Here is a 13,194-nt window from a genome sequence, read left to right as displayed (position 1 = left end):
GGTACTTTCTCAGATCCACTGGGGAGTCTCCCACATTTAGTAATCGAATGGGTACTTGTCCTCGGGATACAGTGACTAGGCTCCTGGCGGCTAGAATGGGCAGGTCTTCATCAGCTGGTAGAGGTTCTACTATCGCCTGGTAGTCTTGACCTTGGACGCCCATGCAGGCTCGACACCATACTAGCGTCTCAGTCCCAGGTTGAAGGCGGACAGGTTGGGGATCCTTGATCCGGGCTCTGCAGATTTCACCATTAGGGCCAGCAAACTTCTGTTGCGCCGCTAGAACCTGCATAGTCTCCTGAATTACCTTCCGGGAACCGTTGGGCACTGTTGGCAGGGAGTCGTGGAGAGCCTTCAGCACTTCAGGGTAGCAGTTGCGGAGGACATTGGTACCCAGTACCAGGGAGAAGTTACCGTTTTCGGGCACACGTGTCACCACTACGCCCTGTCTGGTTAACTCAGTGTCTCCAATGGTTAGCGTGGGCTCCCAGTATCCGCGGATGGGTACGGGTTTTCCGTTCGTAGCAATGATGTTCAAGTAAGCCTTTGGAGGCTGGACTAAGGATGCTTTTCCTCGGCATTTCTCGAAGGCAGCACTCCGGAGGGTGGTCACTTGAGAGCCGGTATCGATTAAGGCCGGTAGGGTAACTCCGTTGATGGTTACATGAACCATGGGGCGAGTCCCCACGAACCTGGGCATCCAGTTGACATCTCGGGGACTTACAAGTTCTTCCCTTGGAGGTCGTCCCTTAGCTCCAAGGGTTTGTCGTTTAACTGACGACAGTCATTCTCTTCATGCCCATATTCATGGCAGTAGCTGCACCGCTGGCGGGGTTTCTTCTGACTCCAGGTGCTTAACGACTTCGCTTCTTTTGGGCGCTGTTTAGTCGGAGATTCACGAGGAGTAGCTGACCGTACCGGGTTCTCTGGAGGTTTCCTCCTCATAGCGGAGACAGTTACTTCCAACTGGGTCAACCGATCGAGGATTTGATGCAGGGTGTCCGCCAGATTAGGGACCGGTCCTGTTATGCCAGTAACTTCCATAGCCGCAGGAGTAGGTGATGCTGACTGTGTGGGATGGCAAGCGAGAGCAGATTCTTCCATTTCCAAGGATTCAGGCTCTTTCTGCGGCCCAGTAGGTGGTCGGTCTCCTAATATGTCAATGGCAATTTCCTTAAACTCCAGGAAGGAGGCCTGGGCATGTTGAGAAGAGATGATCTTTAGTTGACACCTTTGATTTCTATCAACAAGTCCATTAATAAATTGTTCCCTTAAGGTTTGATCAGAGGTTTCAGCGTCTTTGGGCTCAAGGCAGGTGATGGCCTTCCATGTCTCCTGTAGGGAGAGGGCAAAGTCTCGGAGGGACTCTTGGGGCTTCTGTCTTTTCCCGAAGAATTTCTGCTTCAACTCGGAGACAGTACACTTGTCAAAGGTGTTACGTAGCCTATCAAGAATCTGGACCACATTCTGACACTGTTCTCGGGGCCAAGACTTGACTTCCCGGAGAGCGGGTCCTTTCAACTGCCCGATGAGGATGCCCACTTTCTGTTCCTCTGTGAATGGGAGCAAGGCGAAGGTGGCTAACAACTTGTCCCTGAATTCAGGGAGAGTATGTGATTCTCCCTCGTAGTAGGGTAACCAGGGGGCCCCCGGATAGTAGGGCATAGTCAGAGGCATCATGGTGGGAGTCCCAGGGACACTAGCTGTAGCAGGGCTGAAGGGACTCTCTGGAGGACTTAACATGCTCCGGTACCCTGAGGAGGGACCAGGGGACGGGACTTGCGCCAGTCCCGTATCTTCGTCCTGGGCGGACATGACTGGCCTAGCTGAGGGAAGTCTGTAGGGTTACACAATGTCCGTTGCTATGGGCGATGGCTAGAATGGGACGTGGGCACTTTAAGACACAGTCACTATTCCCTGGGAGGTGAGCCAATAACCTAGCGTCGGAAACAATCTCTACCCCCCTTTAACTTCCCCAGCGGTACTCACTCAGGATCAGCCGCGGTGACAGGACAGCTCCGGTACACGAAGGTCTCCGTTCCCGATGTCCGGCAGGCAGCAGGGCTCAGTGATGCTCCGCGGTGTTCTCCGGTTGCAGGACACGTGCGCTGGAACTCCGGATGAGGCGCACCCTGCTGGCAGGCTTCAGGCACGGCCTGCGCCGAAATCCAAGATGGCCGATTAACCCTCTTCGTTGCCGGCCGCACACGCTCCAGCTCCTCCTCTACGGTACTTCGCGCCACTCGCGCAGGGGGCGGAGCTTAGTGACGCCTCTGGAGTTCCCGCCAGTGAGGATTTGGCGGGCTGGAAATACTTGCTGCGCCACACGCCTCTGAGGTAAACGCTTCAGGCGCAGCAGCGCCGGATGTAGCAGAGCTGACACAGTTCTTGCAGGAATTAACCTCTTGAGTGCTGGAGCGGCGCTCGACAGCACGTGGCAGCAGTATAAAGTTCAATGTAGAAACACACAAATACTTGGGCCTAAACCCGGATGGCAGCAGGGTTAGGCAGCACAGTCTTTTTCTTAATAAAGTACAGTCTTTAGTGCCAGGATAAGGCACAGAAGTATATATCCTGTGATTCGTGACGCCACTTGCAACATCCCCCACCGGGGCCTAGCCCTTGAGGTGAGGCCTGGAGACAGCCGGGGCCCGCGGTACCGGAGTGGCTGGCGGTTGCGGCCTAAGCACGCTATGGTCACGGTGCTTGGTACGGGGGAACCGGAGGGCTGTCCTACAGCCTGGCAGGTCTCCAGCAGGGTGGTGTTGGCAAGAAAAGATGAGGGAGAGGCTGCTATAGCGGATCTCCCTGGGGCAAACCCTTAATGTCCCGAGTGTGAGTCTCTGGGTGATGGACAGGGTGCCGGTGATGAAGGCAGCCGTATTAGCAGGGACCAGACGGAGACAGAAGTTGAAGAAAACAACTTACAGTTCTTTATTTGAACCGCAGGAACCGCAGCAAACGTGCCTTTAACAGGTAGGTAGGGTGCCGAGATGTGAGTTGGAGGGAGCCTCAGGAGATAGTTCACCAGCCTGGAAGTAGAGGGCAGGCTGGGAGGCAGCTGTGTCCTGGTAGGAAGCTTCAGCTTGTCCTGTAGGGCTTCAGGTATCACCTTCAAAGGTAAGATGATACCCCTTTTCCTCACTACACTAACTCTAGTCTAATGCTCCACTCTTCAGAGGCAGGGGCTAGGCTCTTCCTGCTCTGGTATGGGCCAGACAGAGATTACTCTCTCACTCACTGATTCTCCTACACTTGAATCTCTCTGAAAAGATCTCTGGAAAGACCCAGAACATTCCTGGCCAGGGAGTTTTATTACCTCCCTTTGGTCAGGTGGTGGCTGCTCCTCCAATCACATCTCAGCTTACAAAGGACAGGATGTAACACATATCATTGGATAACAGCATCTGGCATTATACAAAATACTTAACTCCTGCCTTGCCAGGCAGGATTCACCACTGCAATATCCCTATGTCCTATCAGAACCATGTTGTGTAATGGGATTACATGCAGGTGGGACGTATTCGCAAACCCTACCTCGCCATTGCATCGGCGAGGGTGTTGCACATCTGTTCTCTGTTTTACTAGCAAGAGAGAACTCAGCTGAATTTCAGAGCGAAAAGCAGATTAGGAAGAAGAGAGGGAGAATGATATGAGCCAAAGTAAGTGGAGAAAGAAGCAAATTCCTCTGTAATTCCTATGTAATATATTACAATTTTTGTTCCACTTGCAAGTTTGTTCAGTTCTTGTTCTATTGAAATGTTCGTGACCATTTAAAGGGAGTCTATCACCCCCCATAAGTGTAACACTCTGATGGCAGTATGTTGCACTCTGATTTCAAACATAACTTTATTTATACTTCATTTCCAAGTTATTCCCAGTTTAATCTTTATGCTAATTTGGCAGTTGGTACCCCTAGGATGTGTCCTCAGCACCTGGAGCACTGCCATTGCTGTCCAAATCACTTCCCTTTCCTCTCATTGTTGCCCCGTGCTTCTTACAAGACCAATCTATCATTATCTGACAGAGAGGAAAGTGGTCCACTCATGAACATCCGTGCTTGGGGTACTAAATACTTGTTGTGCACCAACTGCCTCATTAGCATATGGATTAGAATGGGTATTTCTTAAAAACAGCACAATGGACAGAAATAATAAAGGTAATTTTGGAAGCATGGTGTATTTCTCTTCAGCATGCTTCCACAACTTAAACCTGGTGGAGGTGCTAGGCTCCCTCTAGTATTATATGCTATATTAATGTTTTGAATACATTTGCTGATGTTTTTCTGTATATATATATATATATATATATATATATATATATATATAAAATAATTTTTGGCATCTGTAGATGGACTGTACTCTACATTTGTGCCGTTTTATTCCCTTTTTTGCATGTGACATAGAATTCCTAAGCTACATGTATGAGGTGTTGAGTTCCGTAGTTTAGTCCCACACTACAGCAGCTTTCCAGACGTCCATTTAGTAGCCCTGTTAATATTTGATGAAGTTATTGTTGTGTTGTTGTGTTGTAGGTTTGTACTTTTGCTGAGCCTAGTTCTGTCTGCTTATGTGGCCAGGGAGAGTGTGCTACATATATATTATATATTGATATAAACCATAATAATAATTCTTTATTTATATAGCACACAGATTATGCAGCGCTGCACAGAGTTTGCCAAATCACTCCCTGTCCCCAATGGGGCTCACAATCTAATCAACTTACCAGAGTGTGGGAGGAAACCGGAGGACCAGAGGAAACCCACGCAAACACTAAGAGAACATACAAACTCTTTGCAGATGTTGACCCTGGGACTTGAACCAAGGACCCCAGCGCTGCAAGGCTGTAGTGCTAACCAATAAGCCACCATATAATCCCCTAAAAGACCATACATAACTTCTCATCATTGACCACTACACTTGGTGGAAAATTCTCCACATCCACATGTATGTACATCGGAAAGAGATGATTAAAGGGGTTTTTATTATTAAAAACATTACTAATGAGTGGATGGTCCACCGGTGGCCAGCAGAATGGAGGACTACATTCTATTTTACAGATGGAGCAGTTGAGGGGGATTTGCCCATCTGCTGTGGATTGACTGGAGTACTAGTGCTTGGATCCGCTTGTTTAGACATCCTACATACTGTAGGTAAAGAATATCTACAATAGGGAATCTACTTTCGGAAAGATTCCCCATGATAGATTCCCCCTCCCTGCAGCAGCTGCATCAAGTTTTTCCCTAATTCTGGGATGCAGCTGCTGTAGAACTTCAATCCGTCTATATGCAATTTATTTCAGAAGCAACTGGGGACAGGGAGCAGCCACAGACAGAATAGGGGGACGGAGGATACTCCACACCCCCAGTTGCCCCTGCAGTAGTGTAGTAGCCCCGATTCGTCTCCGGCAGGTGCTACATTTTGTCCCCACGCTCCGGCCTGCTTGTTCTAAGTCTTTTTTTTCCCCAAGACCATCACCAGAATGGGGATGGATAGAACCTTAGGTAAGTACTTTTACTTTGTTCTTTTATTAATCTTGCTAGTAGTTTTCCTTTAAAGGGCCTAAGTTGGTTTGCGGGACAACCCCTTTAATTGCAATTAAATCAGTGAATTTCTTAAAATATCTGAAATGACAATACACTGGGAAAAAAAAAATTCAATTAAAAAAACTATTAGATATTGCAGGTTGTCCTAACATGGAGCATAAAGTATTTATGACACACATGCAATATGCATTTAGGGCCGGCAGGTGTCCACTTTATGGGATATCCTGGTGCGGGCCTATTGATGACCATACAATGTAATATGCAATGAGCCGAGACACTATTAATATGACATGAGCCAAGCAAATGGTATTAATGATGGGAAAGACAAATTAAATATTAAAAGGGGGTCAATGAATATGTAATGAGCCGCCAACACCTGTAATATCTGCATCCACCGTACTAGGTCTCTAGGATCAGCTCATGGTATCCTGCAGATAGGACAGCACTTGTATCTATCTAATGGAAACTCATTACATCTCAGCAGACTTCCTATAGATGTAACATTCCCATTCATATATGACTGCCGCCATGCTGCTGACAGCTTTATGGGCCAATTATATTTTCCTCCTTCTTGTATTGGATTCCTGCTGTGAACTGGAGATGATAAGGTGGGACAAGGAGATAGATGGATACCATGTGCTGCCGTCTTATGTGTCACAGACATGTAAGAGGTACAGAAAGGCCCCTTAGAAGTCAATTAAGTTTCAATATAAATGATTTTTACAAATCTGTTAATCAACCCATAATAAACAGAAAATTTGTATTTTAGGTTGAAAACAACTGATGAGTGGATTTAAAAATCAGGTTCAGGTCCAGGCCCGCGATTGTGCCAGTGCTAGCAGGTAAAAAAGTGATAAAAATGTTGCACAGTCCTCATCCTGCCCACGTGACACGCCGAGACGCTTAAGTATGAAGACACACACATGCACCCACAGGCCCCCTGAAGAAGCGGCAATGCGAAACGCGCGTCGGGGTATCAGCGCCCACACCAAACGGAACATGGGTAAGCCAGTTTTGCCATCTCCGTACAAACATATAAAGGGCACATAATATTTAAACTGTAGCCATATACTTATGTCAGGTTGTACTGCTATTTACTGTTGCACCGGCACTTTACAATATTTCTTGTGACAAAAATTTTTGTATGGATATCAGGGCACTGGCACTTTATAATACTTCTTTGAATAATTTATATGCGGACAGTAACCTGGATATATTCCTGTGTTTCTGTGGAGTGTGGACGCTTTAGTGGAACTCCTGAGGATAACTTAACTTTTGTTTGTATTTTACAAATCATATTGTCATATTGTTGTTTTTAAATAAGTGTAATGATTAAATAAAATGAATTAAATTTTAACTAAACGGTATAATGAGATTTCTATGAACCAGATTTCACTCATGTGTTGTTCACTTAGGTTCACTTAGGTGTTGTACAGTCCTCAAAATGATGGAAATGAAAATGTCAGCTCATTTCGCCAAAAATAACACCTCACACAGCTCCCTACACAAAAAAAGTTATTAGCGTCCGAAGAGGGTGATTTTTCTTTTTCGTAGACATTCGTTTAATTTTTGAAAATGTACTAGAACACAATAAAACCTATATAAATTTGGTATCACAGTGATCACACTGAGCCAAAGAATAAAGTAGATGTATAATTTGGAGCGCACAGTGAAAGTCATAAAAATGGCGCCCACAAGAAAGTGATGCAAATGCGTGTTTTTGCCAATTTCATCACATTTGGAATTTTTTTCCAGCTCCCCAGTACATGGCATGGAGTAATAAATGGCGTCACTGAGAAGTAAAAATTGTTTAGCATAAAATAAGCCCTCACACAGCTCTGTAAAAGGAAAATGAAAAAGTTATCGATTTTTGAAGGTGGAGAGCGGAAAATGAACAAAAAAACACAGCGTCCTTAAGGGGTTAATGGGGAATTATCATAATTAATCTTCATCTATATAGTGCCATCATATACAGCACTGTGCAGATCATGAGGCTCATATACAAATAAAATAACAGAGCAATAACATGGTGAGATGAAACAATAGGAGTGAGGGCCCTGCTCACAAGAGCTTACACTCTATAAGGATTTCAGCCTTTACAATGCAAAGGGTTTTTTCCACTCCATTGAAAAAAATAATCTAATTTAGGAAAGATGATTCAGTAATGGAGAATGATGCAGAGTGTCGCTGGTCTTACAGCGACTTAGTTCCCCCTCATAGTTTTAGTTAGAATACAAAGAACCCCTCTGAAACGTAATATCTGGAATATGATCAGTGAAGAACAATAGTCGTGGGCAGCCCCCCCGGGGGTGGAGGGGGGGGGGTATTATCAAAAGAAAGCATACAAATAAATCCAAAATCTATATTGAAAACAGATGCGTATAACGTTTTCATATCCAGTAAGCACAGGGTTAAAAACACAACTTATTTGGTCGAACAAATTTATTATATAGGACTGTGTTCTAGAATTCGTACTTTATGCGGATATTTAGTACTTGTGGAGCTACAAAGCCCATGGAGGAGAAGACACTGCAGAGGATAAACTTCCTAAAACTCCAGGAACTATGTGGTAGGAGGGACACCCCAGCACCACACCCAGGCCTGCAAGAGCAGTCACCTCCCAGCCAGGCAGCTTTCACTTATACTCTGTCTCCATCTGAGGAGAGCTGTGTGCTGGGCCTGGCATCTGCTGAGGTAAGTCTGGGGGCTTGGGTGCCCATCCATAGCCACACACTAACATCATAGCCTTGTCTGGGATGTGTCTGTGAAATGGATTGAGAAACATTGTGACAACTATTGTAACTTCTCTCCATATGACAGTTCAGATGTAGCAGAGCTGAATGTGTCTTTTTACTTCCTTCCTTTTTAGTTGCAGTTCACATTATGCTACATAATAAACTCAGCTCTGCTTCACCACGGTACAGTTACTTCTAGGATTTTACTCTTTGGAACACGGACTTTTTGCAACTTTATAAAGTTCTTTGCTTCCTGTGATGTCCTGAGTTGCTTTATGTCATTTTCTTTTCCATCACTGAATGTTTCTGTCATGTGACTGCTGTTCCTATCTGAGTAATGTGATTACTTTGCAGTCTAAATTGAATGTTGATCTGCACTAACCCTAATGTTTGGCGATAATGCACTCTGCCGTGATTCACTAAGATCGTGCGCACGATATCCTGCATGTGTCGCTTCCCCGCTCAGATCCGCCGGAATTCACCTTCTTTTTCCTGGTGCATGTAAGTGCATTATCTTGCGGCACAATTTGAAAGTTCAATCCCGCGCTCAGTCCGAATCAGTCAGATCGTCCAACGGACCGCCTCCGATTGCTGTCACATGAAAGCCAGCGCAGCCGTGCCAAAAGCCGATTGCGTGTGAAACAATCCCAGCGCAGACACCTGTCAAAGCCGTGCAAAACCCAAAAAAGACAAGCAAGACGAAAATGCCATCCGTGACCCTTAGAAAATAAGCCCCAATGTTTCAGTGCACTTCCTCAAATTATGTGGGTTTCCCCTGTATACATCAGTGGGTGCACATTGGATATATGTTCCTTTATCTCAGAAGGGGAGATTGTTGTGACTTTCGATACTATTTCTATTAAAACTGGCAGACAAAATAGTTCCTTCTATTCATCAAAAATTTTGTCCCCATGACCCCGCTGGATAGGTTAAGCAAGATGTTGGTCATGTCTGTTTTGCAATGGTTCATGAGAGATGAGTGGACCCTATGGGCAGGTGTCCCCCTGGCCAATCATAGCCTTGGATAGTTGCTGGGGTGTCAATTTGCCGGATTGGCCGGTCGAAACCAATGTCTGCGTCAGGCGGCAGAACCCAAACATTAAACCTGACAATTGGATCCGATCATCTCTAATCATGAGCTTAATATTGAGAATAATAATATTCTGCAGCACTGGGAGACACAATAAAGACATTACAGGGCAATAACTTGTCCAGATGAAACAAGAACCTTGGCTCTCGTCGCAAGAGCTTACAATCTATTCTATTACTTTTGTGGATCTGCTCCTAAAATGGAAATAATGGAAATAGTGATGAATCAACCTGTTCTGGGTCCATTATAACCCCAGACTAGAACTATATTCCTGCACCTTTTACAAATAACCCATTAACTTTTCCGCCATGTAGTGAAAGTTGTAATCATATAACTACACTGGAGACTACACTATGGACTGTGCAATTACTGAAATATGAACATGTTCCTATGAGCGTTAGGTGTGGCTCAGTGAAGTACGTGGTGGTTGCCCTGGGGCAGACAGTACAGTGGGTGGGGATAGCCGGGTATAATAGGATCATTACCATGTGTCATGTGTTGAAATCCCTGTATGGACGTACAATGCGGTCTGTGTACACTGTAAATACTTGCTTAGTTGTGGGCTCATTAAACTGACCTGTAGTTCAGAGCACAAGGAGGAGGTGGTGTGTACTATTATAGGAAGCTGGAGGAAGAGGATGGGAGTAACCCTATAAAGAGGATAGTGCGAGCTGCAATGCCATGTTACTTGTTCTCCTCCATGTTTGGCTCCATATTACACCGTATTGTCTGCTTGTACTATACGCCTTTGAGGAGGGTTCACATGGGGACATTCATCATACTGAGAATACAGCTAGATCTCTCTTCTCTGCTATAATACAATACCTGTTCTTGTTGCTGAGCTCTCTGCTTTCATATATAACACTGCAGCAGGTTCATCTATCATTGGTGGGGATAACACAGAGTTGTTATAGATGTTATTCATTTGCATCAAAGTTTCTTTTTACAAATCTTAAAGGGAACTTATCACCAGATTTTACCCCATTAAACTACCTTTTCCCTCAGGTAGGGTATGAAATGTCCTGTCTAAAATTCCCTATTTTATGTGACATTGCCTATAAAAAAATCTCCTTAAACGTCATTGGAGAATGAGCAGAGAAGAGTAATCTGTGTCCTGAGATGAGTCAAGTTTAGATGGGTAAGGTCAGATACCTCTAGCTTTGGTTTTACAGTACCTAGAAACACAGGGTTCTATTTATCTCGGAGCCACAATTTTGCTTCTTTTTGAGGGTGCTGTCACACGTCGCGTTTACTGCATGCGTTTAAAAACGCATTGCTACAGCTGAAGGGGTATTTCCCTAATTAAACAGCTGTTAACGCTTGCGTTTTGTAAACGCAAGCGTTAACAGCTGCAGTAAACGCGACGTGTGACAGCACCCTGACACTTGCACCTTTTTTTTTTTCTCTCAGTTCAATTCCGACATTTCCTGCACTTTTAGTTTCCCGACCCTTTATGTTTTTTTGGTGCATAATTGTGCCAATAAAAAGCAAGTTTACATTTTTAGTGTTCATCTTACAGTGCACCAAATACATCAAGGCTGTGCGCTACAATATAACATCACAGTGCAAATCACTACTAAAATCGGCACCAGAAAACTACCGCCGTTAATAATGAATGCTCCCCCATGGTGTCTAATGTCATATTAAAGATAAGAGCATGGTGTCTTAGTGGTTAGTGGCAGTGTTGGGGACCTGGGTTCAAGTTTCAGGGTCAAAATCTGCAAAGGGTTTGTATGTTCTCTCCGTGTTTGTGTGGGTTTCCTCCGGGTCTTCCAGTTTCCTCCCACACTCCAAAACATATTGGTAGGATGATTAGATTGTGAGCCCCATTGGTGACAGGGACTAATTTGGCGGAATCTGGATAGTGCTGCGTAATCTGTGTGCACTATATAAATAAAGGAATTATTATTATTTTTCACCATCCTTGTGGTTCTACGATCTGTCCAACTATGTCTTTAACTACCTGAACCTTTGTTATTGTTGATCACCAAACCATAAGTCTGCTGTGATTTGGAGACTTTGGAGGATTTTATTTTTTTTTTTATGAGATTTCTCATAAAATATGGGATACTAGAAAGGATATTTCATACCCCATATGAGGGGGCTGGTAGTTTAATAGGGTAAAATCTGGTGACATCCTTAATGTGCCCCCTGTAGTATCAGCACCATTTCTAATACAGGATAGGGATGCCATCGTCTGGGGCACTGGCCAGGCACAGCATTTGGATGGGGAGGGGGGGGGGTACATATGCACCCTCTATTGCTTAGAACACCATACTAGGGTTTTTTCTGTGAAACTCTGCATGGCACCATAGGCTATCTGCAAACCTATCCATAGCAATGCACAGCGTGTCCTATTTTTTTCCCCGAGTACGGAGCGGTGCGGTGTCACACGTGTGTGGCACCGTATCGCTCCATGCGACCATTGCCGTCTATGGGGGATGTATGTACGGCCGCAAGCTTGCAAGACCCCTGCAAATCGGATATTGATGACTTAAGAATAAATGATCAATATTGGCGTTTATTGATATTATACCAAAAATAGTATCTGTTTCTTGTTGTAAGGCATTTCTAGTATTGATAAATGTAAATAATTTAGTTGAAGACACAATTTTGGTCAGTATTTGAAACCCATAATCTGAACGTTACTAAATGTTAATCCAGAATTATGACTGGTATACTGCCATGTAAAAGTAGGGGAAAGTATAGAGTAGTTGGTAGAAACTGTTAGCATTTACAGTCTACTACCGCTCTTCAGAAATACATAGTGGATTTTCCAGTTCTGTGGGATCTGCTGTTTGGTCACACTGTATTCTCTATGGAATCTCAATAAGGAAATGACACCTTCTACAGGCTAAGACTTCTTCAAGACAGAGGAAAAGCTGGACCTGTTGGTATAACTGGACTTTTAATTACACATAGATCTCTAAATATATATGAAGGGTGGGCAGCCCCAACAATAATGCAGGGTGGACAGCATGTTATAGAGCAGGAGGAGCTGATTTGATATTCATGTGTTTGTAAAAACATTTGTCCTTCCTCTGTCAAGGAAGTAGGTGTTCCCCTGGCCAATTATAGCCATGGCTAATTTCTAGGGGCTTCAATTTGCCGGATTGGCTGTTTGGCCGGCAGTATGTCCAGGTGGTGCAGCCGAACATGAACAAGTATGTCGGGTCTACCTGTCTCTATTTTTTTAGGATTACTTTAGAATGAGGAGATTTGAAGTATTTATCTGGGATTACCAAAAGCTAAACATTTTGAGTTCTCTCCCCTAACCCTGCAATATTACTTGTTAGTCACCTCTATAGAAAAACATGACAATTTTCATGTAGTCTATAAATATTGAATATTAAGACACAGCTAAAATGTACAAATCTTCCTCCACAAATCTCAGCCATAAAAACGCGAACGATTTCTTCTGTTTTTAATAGCTGATTTCCATCGGCCTGGCACCTATTTTTCTAGGATCCGCAAACTATAGTCTGTGACTGAGCCGTAAAATCTGTTCTGATCCGTAAAGATCCTGCACCTTTTTACAGATCAGTCTGTGAAAGTAACAGCCGATGGCACCAATCTATTAAAGAGTATTGCATTTGGCGCAGAGATTGGACGCACAGAGTCTGTTTTCACTGTCGGGTGCTCCCAAAAAAAACATTTGAGTTCTGGTATAAAATCTGACTGTAAGTTTTCACCATAGGGAAAATTCAACATGTTATGAAGTACTGTGCATTTAAAGGGATTCCTTCACCATATTTTACCCTATAAAACTACAAGCCCCCTAAGGTAGGGTATGGAATGTCCTTTCTAGAATTCCCTCTTTATGT

The 13,194-nt window shown here is 44.3% G+C and overlaps 1 protein-coding gene across 1 annotated transcript in view; it reads left to right on the top strand.

Moving 5' to 3' along the window:
* Positions 1 to 8,091: 8,091 nt before the first annotated feature.
* Positions 8,092 to 13,194, top strand: part of ANXA4 (annexin A4) — a 40,349-nt gene continuing 35,246 nt past the window's right edge. Inside the window, exon 1 of the mRNA XM_072148859.1 lies at positions 8,092 to 8,239. The gene's annotated coding sequence lies outside the window, so the exon portion shown is untranslated. The remainder of the gene's footprint in view (positions 8,240 to 13,194) is intronic.

The sequence above is a fragment of the Engystomops pustulosus genome, chromosome 4 (assembly GCF_040894005.1).
Source record: "Engystomops pustulosus chromosome 4, aEngPut4.maternal, whole genome shotgun sequence".
Lineage (NCBI taxonomy): Eukaryota > Metazoa > Chordata > Amphibia > Anura > Leptodactylidae > Engystomops > Engystomops pustulosus.
The sequence above is the reverse complement of the archived record's forward strand: the minus strand, read 5'-3'. Positions and strand labels throughout refer to the sequence as shown.